The following is an 11,660-nucleotide window of genomic DNA, read 5'->3' on the forward strand; positions in this document are numbered from 1 at the left end:
CCAGCCTAGAAGTAACAAATGCATGGACTAGTTTCTCTGCATCGTTTTGAGGCAAGATATGCCTGATTTTTGCAATGTTACGTAGATGGAAGTAGGCGGTCCTTGAAATTGATTTTATGTGGGCGTTAAAGGATAAATCCTGATCAAATATAACACCAAGATTCCTTACAGTCTCACTGGAGGCCAAATTAATGCCATCCATAGTTAGTATGTCTTTAGATAATTTGTTTCGTAGATTCTTCGGGCCAAGTACAATAACTTCAGTTTTGGTCGTGTTTAACATCAAAAAGTTTAAGGTCATCCACGTTTTTAAGTCCTTAAGGCAGTCTTGAATTTTATTATATTATATTTTTAAGTAATCACACAGCTGTTTTGCGACCGCTTTCTCAAGAATTCTTGAGAGGAACGGAAGATTAGAAATAGGTCTATAGTTGGCTAAAACCTCTGGATCGAGGTTGTGCTTTTTAAGAAGCGGTTTTATCACTGCTACTTTGAATGATTGTGGAACATAGCCTGATAATAAAGACATATTCATAATATTTAATAAAGAAGTGCTAATTAATGGAAAAACTTCCTTCAACAGCTTAGTTGGAATTGGGTCTAACATGCACGTTGATGGTTTAGAAGAGAGAATCATTGAATGTAATTGTTCAAGGTTAATGGCTGAAAAGCATTCTAGTTTACTATCTAGTGTAATATTAGAACTTACGATTCCGGGAGCTGTTGATAACTCTATACTGGTCGAAGGCAAGAGGTCATTAATTTTGTTTCTAAGAGTAACAATTTTATCGTTAAAAAAGCACATAAAATCATTACTACTGAGTGCTATGGGAATAGAAGGCTCAATCGAGCTGTGGCTCTCTGTCAGCCTGGCTACAGTGCTGAAAAGAAATCTTGCATTATTCTTATTCTCATCTATTAATGAAGAGTAGTAGGCTGCTCTCGCTTTACGCAGTGCTTTCTTATATTCATTGAGAGTAATATGCCAAATTAAACGAGATTCTTCAAGTTTAGTGGAACGCCATATCCTTTCAAGTTGTCTCGACTTTTGCTTTATTTTGCGGGTTTCGGCATTATGCCATGGAGCTAATCTATGTTGTTTTACTTTCTTCTTTTTCAAAGGAGCAACAGAGTCTAATTTTATTCGCAGCGCATCTATAGCACTATCAACAACATGATCAATTTGGGGTGGTGTACATTTTGTATAAGTTTCCTCCCCTGCATGCAGACATGCTATCGAGTTAAGTATTGGTGGAATCTCTTCCTTAAATGTGGCTATAGCACTAACAGATAGGTTTCTGCTGCAAGAGCTTTTGACTAATGCTTTGTAGTCTCGTAATAGTACTTCAAAAGTTACTAAGAAATGGTCGGATAAAGCAGGATTATGCGGTTCGACTAATAGTTGCTCAATTTCAATACCATAAGTCAGAACAAGGTCGAGAGTGTGATTATAACAGTGGGTTGGTTTATTTACACTCTGACAGAAACCAACAGAATCTAATATAGAGTTAAATGCAACAGTAAGGCTATTTTTATCATCGTCAACATGAATATTAAAGTCACCTACGATAATTACTTTGTCTGTTTTAAGAACCAAAGTTGATAAAAACTCAGAGAATTCTGATAAGAATTCTGAATAAGGACCTGGTGCACGATACACTGTAACAAATAAGATTGGCTGCAAAGTTTTCCAGGTCGGATGCGTAAGACTAAAAACGAGGCTTTCAAAAGAGGTATAATTACATTTTGGTTTAGTATTGATAAGTAAACTTGAGTCAAAGATTGCTGCAACTCCACCTCCTCGGCCCGTGCCTCGAGCAATATGAGTGTTGACATGGCTGGGTGGAGTGGCCTCATTTATGCTGACATATTCTTCATGTCTCAACCAAGTTTCAGTGAGACAGCATATATCAATATTATAATCTGATATTAAATCATTTACCAATATTGCTTTAGATGCTAGAGATCTTATGTTTAAGAGACCACATTTAATCTTCCTGTTTTGTTGCACTGTAGTAGTTGTTACATTTACTTTTATTAGGTTATTATGTATGACACCTCTATTAGGTTTTACCTTAAATTGTCCTTGGGCAGACACACACACACACACACACACACACACACCGCTAATATTGGGTATTTTATTGGGTTCGGGATTCCTATGGGTGACTGCCTAGGAGAGAGCGCAGAGAAGCGTGTAAGACTGCGACTCTGCCTCCTGGTCTCAACTCCAGTTTGTCATGGATTACTAAGAGCTTTATTGAGTAGGTGTAACTGTATTAAGGGTTAAACTCATAACTTTATAACTTGGGGTTTAATATAATTGACTTAAAATACAATAACAAGTCAGGAGGAAGGCAGTCTAGATTTCCTTTTGAGGGCCACCAGCTGCAGAGAGTTAACTCATTAAAGGGGCGTGGCCCCACAGCTGGGAGAACTCAGCAATCAGGTGTCCATTTTAGGTAGCACGTTCCTGGAGCGTCAGCTTCAGCATCAGACTGACAAAGACAAAGGAGTCCTGCGGGAGTCACGAGGGTGGCACAGAGGAGGCAAATCCTCCTCTGATTGAGCTAAGTATCGCAGGTGTTTTATTTGGTTGTTTAGCCCCTCATGCTATAATCATGTGTATTTTCTCCATTCCTGTTCATGTGTCTTCTCGCAATTATCACTGGCCCCGTGTATCTCCTAATCGCTATAACCGCCCTGCTCTCGTCTATCCTATGCTCCACTGAGGTTCAGCATCTAGTTTCAGGCGGCCTGTGGAACTGCCAGTCAGCTGTTCCTAAGGCTGACTTCACCTCTGGCTACGCCTCCCTGCAGACCCTGGATTTCCTTGCTCTCACTGAGACCTGGATTACTCCATCCAACACATCCACCCCAGCAGCTCTCTCCACAGCATACTCCTTCTCCCATACACCCAGACCCACTGGCAGAGGAGGGGCACTGGTCTCCTGCTCTCTCCCAAATGGAGCTGTTCCCTCTTCAAGCTACCTAACTAAGCATGTGTAGTGATCACTGGTTGACATAATTCACCACGGAACTGTGGGGTATTGTTTCCGTACGGGCATATGTGTTGCCCTCTATATATATTGTGTGCCCTCCTGGTTTCTTCCTCTTGTCTTCCCGGGCTGCGACCCGAGAACATGCCCTTTTCTGCTAAATGAATAAAGACAACTTCGCACCTTCGATGCCCCGCCTCCGACTCCTATCTCTCTGCACTACATTGGTGACCTCGACATAGTCTCGCGAAGTATCACAGACTGTACCGAACACGGCAGAGGGGCCCAGGGAAAGAGGTCAATGGGACAGTCGTAGGGTCGATGAGGAGGAAGAGAAAGAGCTCGCTGTTTGCTGAACACCTCTCCTAGGTTATGATATTCAGTGGGGACAGATGACAGGACAGGCGGCTCGATCTTGGGTGGTGGAGAGGCGGCCTCTGCTGGCGGTAGGGCAGACTGCAGGCATGAGGATAAGCAAAAAGAACTCCAACTAATGATTTTGCCAGTTACCCAATCAATCTGGAGGTTGTGAGTTCTTAACCAGGGATGGCCCAGCACTATGGGGGCATGAGGTGAGGAAATTAGGTGAAACTGAATCAACTCACGATGGTTTCCAGACAGAATGAGGTTTACTGGCTTGGTGCGGTGAGTGACTTGGGCCAGGAACTTTCCATTTAGAGCATTACCATTAAGAGGCGAATCTAACACTTCGCAGGGAATTCCTGCCTGAGCTGCAATGTCCAAAAAGTTCTCGTCCGGCCCGAGTCCACTAAGGCGAGCAGGGGTAGGGACTGTTGGTTGCAGCAAAGCATGGCTTCTAGCTGCGTTCTGGGTCGGGGGTTGAGAGAGGAGGAAGGGCTCGCCAGAATCCCCACAGCTACTGACGAGCCTGACCTTTTGGCAGACTAGGACAGGAGGAAACGAGATGACTGGTTTGGCTGCAATAAACACATTCCCCAGCCTGGATCCTTCTAGCACGCTCAGATGGTGAGAGGCGGGCCCTTCCCACTTGCATGGGCTCATCTCCAGGGGGTGAGACCGAGTAAGGAGTCGGGAAGGATTTGGAGATTGGGGCAGTGGCCGTGGCAATTTGGGGATGAAGTGAGGAGTCGCTGGGATTGGGGTGACGGCTAGTCCTATCCCTAAATCTCTCTCTGAGGCGATTATCAATCTTGATGGCTGTGGCAATTAAATTATCCAAGCTACCTGGATCATCCTTAGCAGCTAGCGTATCTTTAATTGCTTCGTTCAGCCCCAGTTCGGAAATGAAAGTCTCATATGACCAGCACATTTGTGGCTGGCTCTCCCTAACGGCTGTAGCCCAATCTAAAGCACCCCTCAACAGACTCATTACATATGCTACCCTAGCCCCATCTGTATGATAACGTACACTGGAACAAAAAGGCTCTACAAATACCCAAATCTCCAGCGTATCGCTCCGGTGTGGGAATGACAGCCTCTCGTAGCTGATGGAGGGGTGAGGCAGGAGGGGGGGAGGGGCTGTTGGCTGTGCAGCGGGCTGCGGGGGAGAAGACTGTGAGGTGAGCAGTTCTACCTGAGTGCCGATCCTTTGTGCTTTAGTGGAGAGGTTCCGGTGAGTCTCCACTACCTCACGGAGAACTGTATCGTGATGCCTCACGAGAGCGCCTTGATTGGCCAGGGCCTGGCTGAGTTCGTCTGCAGTCTTGGACTGGTGGCCTGTGTCCGCTGGGTCCATACTGGCCAGATCGTTCTGTTACGTTATCCGAGAGGACCCAAACGCAGGACACGGCAGAGTGTTGGAAAAAAGGTTTATTTTGAGGTGGATGAGCGTGGAGAGTAATCCAGCTGGAAATGGCGACTGGTGGCGGCTGGTGATGACAGCACGGCGGCCGGAGAGTGATCCTGGAGCACATGAAGAACACTCAAGAAGAATATACAGTGTTGAGGAAAATAGCTAATAATACGAAGAAGGCTAAGAAGGCTGAGAGTTTTACCACTGTGGGTTAAACAACGATCTGGCGCTGACAGGTTGTGGAGCCTCCGCTGATATGGCATTTGTAAATGCTGATTGGAATCAGGTGTGTAGTAGGGGAGGGTGCACAGCTGATTGCAGCAGGTGGAGGTTTGAGCCGGGAGCCAGGAGTGACAGCCACCACGCCCACACAGACGGGGAAAACAAACACGAGGGAGGCGGCTGGAAGAGTACACCACCACATATACATATATATATATATATATATACGTATACAATTATAATTAACACAACTGTTAATTTGATTAGAGCTTTGACACATATATCTTTATTGATATATGTATAAGTATGACGACTTCCCCGGGCGATATCATTTAGTATAGCGAATGAATCAAACGGGGTCAAAACGTGTTGTGCCCTCATGCAAAGGTTGCACACTCTGGCTTATCCCTGCGTGGCAAACAGCTACGTTCAACTCCTTTAATGGTATATTGCAAGTGCAATACGAAGCTACAGGGACGTTAATCTACGTCGCTAGTATTAACTTTGTTTACAACATTTACGGTACAAGATTAACATCATACAGCCCATGTAGTATAATATTTTACAAATGATGAATTACAGAAAATGTAACGGGTCACAGCCGTAAGCGACCTGTTATCGATCAGGAAACGACAGCGAAGCATCTGGGTGTCTTTTCTGGCATTTATTCTGAGAATGAACACAACATTGTCTTAACAGCCGCGTTGCATGTCACATCTCTACAAAACCAGAAGACAGGAAACTCAGAAAAATTGTTGCCATGGTAACAATCAAAATGGCGTGATCACGTCTAAATCGCGCCAAAACTATGGTGATAATATCACTTAAAGTGCTATTTCTTACGGTTAAAACTTAACAAAAACGTATTAATATTGTACCCAAAGTGTTACTTAAGCAATCATACACGAGAGGCCGTTCTTGAACGTCATTATTGGTACGACAGTACTGCGGCAGGATCGAGGCGCTTGCGCCGAGGTCCGTACGCCTGTACGCCTGTACTCAAGTGTATGATTGCGATTCTATAACACAAACTATCATTGTAATCAACAATATCGTAAAATAATTTCATAATGTGGGCTCATTTGCTCCCAAACCTACGCTTTCTGCTTGAGTTAATCTCCGTCAGAAAGTAGTTCCTAGAAAGTAGTTCCCATGGTAACGATAGCCGATCAATCGAACACTCCTGCTTCCTCGCTTACAGTTATTGATATAGCCTAATTATAGTAAATAATATATTATTAACCAATTTATTGAAAACAATTTATTGAAAACAATTCTTGAATTAGGCTATTTAAATATCTGAGTAATCACTGTGTGGGGTTAGCGGAACAAATCAAATCAGGCTGTCCACGGTACTGAAACATTTTGGATTCAGAATGAAGGTGGATGTTCATGCTGCCTTTAAAAGTGCAATTCTTGAAACAGCTCTCCATGAACTCCATGCCAGACTTGTTTGCAGGTGGTGCTGTGGTGTTCACGGGTAGGACTACGTTATAGGAAGAGCTTTCCTCCAGTGGCCGTTTCATGGCGTGTCCCGGACCGGCAAAAAGCGCGTTGCTCCACATCTTTCTGTTGACTAGAGATGGAGCCCAGTAGCTGCGAAGCGATGACTCGTTTTTATGTCCGCTAACGGACATGATTTCTCTGGCCGATTTCCAACGAGAGACAATGTATAACAGTGGAACGGCTGTGTGTCGCTAAACGTCGCTATGGAAACCACACGATGTAGGCTCATGGAAGTAGTTTCGGTAGGCTAGTGGTGTGTGTAGGCAGAGTTGGGTGTAACGCGTTACTTTGTAACGCGTTACTGTAATAATATTACTTTGTCGGTAACGGAGTAGTGTAACGCGCTACTTTTATAATCCAGTAATCACACTACAGTTACTAACATTGCCCCGACACGCGTTACTTCGTTACTTTCTAAAATCAGTCATAATCAAACCTCAACAAACACCTGCAAAGAACACATGCTAGGTGAAGCTAACGCACATAGCTGTTGTTTATTTATATCACACACACACACACACACACACACACACACACACACACACACACACACACACACACACACACACACACACACACACACACACACACACACACACACACACACACACACACACACACACACACACACACACACACACACACACACACACACACACACACACACACACACACACACACACACACGTAGTCTGTTCTTCTTCTCTGTTTTCCGGTTGTTGCTTGTTTTGAATGACGAATACACACTACCGCTGCCTGCTGGTAAGGAGAGTTATTGCCACTCACGCATGCGCAGTTCGTACGTGCTCGGCTGAAGTCTGGCTCCAGTGCAACACATGGCCAACACGCAGGAGAACACGCTGACGCAACAGCGTGAGCAGAGATAGACTGCGCAAAATATACAGATAGCAGGAGACAGAGGACAGCCACGGTCAGATAGCAGGAGACAGAGGACAGCCACGGTCAGATAGCAGGAGACAGAGGACAGCCACGGTCAGATAGCAGGAGACAGAGGGCAGCCACGGTCAGATAGCAGGAGACAGAGGACAGCCACGGTCAGATAGCAGGAGACAGAGGACAGCCACGGTCAGATAGCAGGAGACAGAGGACAGCCACGGTCAGATAGCAGGAGACAGAGGACAGCCACGGTCAGATAGCAGGAGACAGAGGACAGCCACGGTCAGATAGCAGGAGACAGAGGACAGCCACGGTCAGATAGCAGGAGACAGAGGACAGCCACGGTCAGATAGGAAAACATTCAGGATCTGGATCAGTCTTATGCGACAATGGAAACTGAACTAAAGAGAACATTTGAAACTTTAGCAGTCTGCGTGATCTGCCTGCAGGGAGGGGCGGGCCGGCCCTGCGAGTAAAGTAACGAGTAAAGTAACGAGTAAAGTAACGAGTAAAGTAACGAATTACTTTATGTAGATAGTAACGAAGTAGTGTAATATATTACTTTTTTTTAAAGTAATATGTAATATGTAATATATTACTTTTTTTTAGTAACGACCCCATCTCTGTGTGTAGGCCACTGGATACTTTGTGATTAGGCACGTTCTATTTGATCGTTGTTTGATCGTGTAATCAAACACGCCTATTGACCAATCAGAGAGCTTGCTCAAACCTATGTGTTATAGAATAAACAATATATAATCACTGTCATTAACTTAAATAGCACATTTAACATACAAAAGTATATACATTGCAAGAGGGCGGAAGTTACATACCAGAATTAGAAAATGATGTGCAACGGGAAAGTGTTCCCACTAGAAACATTACTCAAAAATATACAAAGGAAACATCTCATAAAAATTAAATTCACAACCTATTGTAAATCGTGATTTATAAACTAATAATTATTTATACACATTTTTAACTCCGTTACACAAACATGTGCAATATCCATTATTACAGCTGCGTGGGCTCACGGGCAGTAAGGCGATATGGTCCGTTCTTATTGTCATGGGTGAAGGTAAAAAGAGTAAAACGCATGAAGTACTGAACACGTAACTTGAATGTGCGGCGCGGTCCCGTGGGTTAGATGCGCGTTCATAATGCAGAGGGAAATAACTCTCAGAATAACGTTATTAGCACATTATTACAACTTGAGGACCGAAGGTTTTTAATAAGGGCTATACAAATGTTCATATTGGGTAGTTTACAAAAAATTATCCAACGAGTTACAGACCACTCTTTCCGAATGTAAGTCAATGGGAAAAAGTGTTTCCGGGCCCAGCAACCAAACGGAAGTGTAGTACCGCCGTTTGGCCACAATAAATATTTTCCTCAGAGTCCGGCCCACTTCCTGGGGACTTGGTCTGGACCCGTCCAATTCCAGTTTGGAAAGTCTGTCGTGGTTCCATTCCATTTCAAAGAGCTGTTGACGCTCAGCGTAACCTTGTCGCTGTCACGATCTGTCTCTATGGTGTCTTGTCTAGATCTATTTTTGGTTTTCTGTCTGCGTTTTGTCTTGTTTAAATCTGTCTGTGGTTCCCTGTCGTTAGTTTCCCTGGTGTGTCTAATTTACCCGATTGTGTTCACCTGGTGTCCCCGTGTTTTCTCCTCCCTCCTCACCTGTGTCTTGTGTGTATTTAAGTTCTGGTTTTTCTGTCTGTCTTTGTCGGTTCGTCTTTTGTTGGTGACTGAGTTCACCGGTGAGTGTTTTGTTTAGTCTGTATTAGTTTCATTATCCTTGAAATAAAGGTTTATCAGAGTTATCTGCATTTGGGTCCTGCTTCCTTCACTCAACCGTGACAGTCGCACTGCCACTCCAACATCCAATCACAGGGCTTGAGGACTAATCACGGGGTTTGTAAAGCAAGGCGGATGTTGTAGTCCCAAACGATAGCTGGGTATTGTAGTGAGTAGTAGTACACATACCGCTTTCGTCAAAAAAGTGACAGGTGATGTGACAGGTCACACCTCTCCCTACTTATGCAAATGAGCTAAGTCCCGCCCCCATTGCGAGATCCTTTGATGTGATTGGGTACAATCATGTTAATGAGCTAAGTCCCGCCTCCCATTGTTCGAGGTCCTTTTGATGTGTGTTATAACAGGTAGGTGTGAAATGCCCCCCTGTGTAGTGCCTTTGTTGTTTAGTTCTTTGATGTATTGATTAAGATAGTCTCTTTGAAGTTATGTTGTCTGGCCCCTGTCCCCTCACACCCCGTTGTAGTCTAGTCCTTTGATGTGTGTTATAGCAGGTAGGTGTGAAAAGCCCCCTGTGTAGTGCCTTTTGTTGTTTAGTTATTTGATATATTGATTAAGATAGTCTCTTTGAAGTTATGTTGTCTGGCCCCTGCCCCTCAGAGCCCTTTGTTGTCTAATCTAATTAGCCTTTGATGTGTTTCCCTTTGATGTGAGGTGTTATAACAGGCAGGTGTGATTTCACACTGGTGAAAGCCTTTGATGTGAATCTAGGTATCTCTTTTGAAGTTATGCGTGAGACTGTCTACCCGCCCCCTCCCAGCCTCCCCCCTTTTCTCCACCCCCTTCCTTGTGGCTATGACGCCAGCAGATAGTGGGGGTGGAATTAGATGAAGATAGAAATACACTCAAACTAAATTAAAAAAGACAGGCAATCCCACTTACCAAGTCACCTTTCAAAAAAGAAAAATGGCAAGAGACGCCTCGAATGGGGTTTAATCAGCCTGTGACAACTTACCACCACCCGTCCGGAGCGCCAGTCAAGAAACGAATGCAGAAGCAGTGCGGGGTTCAGACGCCTACAGCCGAAAGATCTGTGCACAAACTTATCTCATGCCCTCTTTTGGTCATGTGCGCATTCATGTGTGTTGGAGGAGGGGCTCTGTGAGGAAAGACTCTCACTCGAACTGGTTTCTCCAAAAATGACCTACCCCCTACCCTTAAGAACAATTAACACACACACGCACGCACACACACACACACACACACACACACACACACACACACACACACACACACACACACACACACACACACACACACACACACACACACACACACACACACACACACACACACACACGCACACACACACACACACGCACACACACACACACACACGTTTGGAGTTGGCCTTTGGTGTGAGGATTCGAGATAAGCATGGGATGTTAATCTATATGTTGATTAAGACACTCTTTGTTGCCCCTTTCACACCAGCGCCTTTTCAGCTCCGGCTCGGAGCTAGAGCCTGAAAAGCGCCGGGTTTTCCTGTTCACACCGGAGCTGCGCCGGCTCTTAGCTCCGGAATCCGCTTCATTTCCAGCTCCAAAAAATTGTCGGTCCAGAGGCAAGAGCTTTGGAGCTAAGAGGTGACGTCGCTTACGTCTCTCTCACGTCGAGGCGTGCAGGAAACTAAACCCACCTCCCATGGGTCGACTGTTATGCCTGCCTACAAGCAGTAGTGCCTATAAACACACTTTATAAAGTCAGGCAACACTAACCAGGCTTCGTGTGGTTCTGTTTATTTGTGCCTTACTTTGACCATCCGTTCGCTGTTATCGATCATTGTGGAGAGAGGCAGACGTGTTGTTTTGTATTATTGCAGCTATCGGATGCAAGTAGTCAGTTTAGCTTCGGTTGCTATGCCAACATCACCCGTTTTATACCAGAGAAACTTTCATAACAGCGTTGTGATACCAAACAGTGTCAATTCAGACTGACACACATTCACTTAGGCTAAGGGGAACTGGGGATATGCATCAGCTGCTTGTGTGAGTCGGACAGTGAATACTTTAGAGCGGCCGCTGCAGTGTGAGCTAACCGGGAGCTAACGGGAGAATAAACTCCCGTGGAAGAGCAGCACTGCAGCGGTCGGTAAATGCTGCAGAAACACATTAATAAACAATGAACCACGGCACTCTGGAGCAAAGCATAAGGTTGTAGAAGTCGTTATTCAATTTATTCTGGCTTCGTGTGATTAAAAGAAACACGATCATCGACCCGACGCTGTTGTTGTTGTGAGCGCCGTAATGGCTGCCGTTGGGGAGCAAATCAGCGATGTAAACGGTGACGTCATGACGCAGCAAGGGCAGCTCTGGGGCGCCAGTGGGCGGTGTGAACAGAGCGGGAGCTGAAAAGGGAAACCGGAGCTGAACCAGAAAAGCTCCCGCTCGGAGCGAGAAACTGAAAAGCGCTGGTGTGAAAGCCGCAAGAGAGGGCTGAAGGGACGG

This window comes from Pseudochaenichthys georgianus, unplaced genomic scaffold (assembly GCF_902827115.2).
Source record: "Pseudochaenichthys georgianus unplaced genomic scaffold, fPseGeo1.2 scaffold_750_arrow_ctg1, whole genome shotgun sequence".
NCBI lineage: Eukaryota > Metazoa > Chordata > Actinopteri > Perciformes > Channichthyidae > Pseudochaenichthys > Pseudochaenichthys georgianus.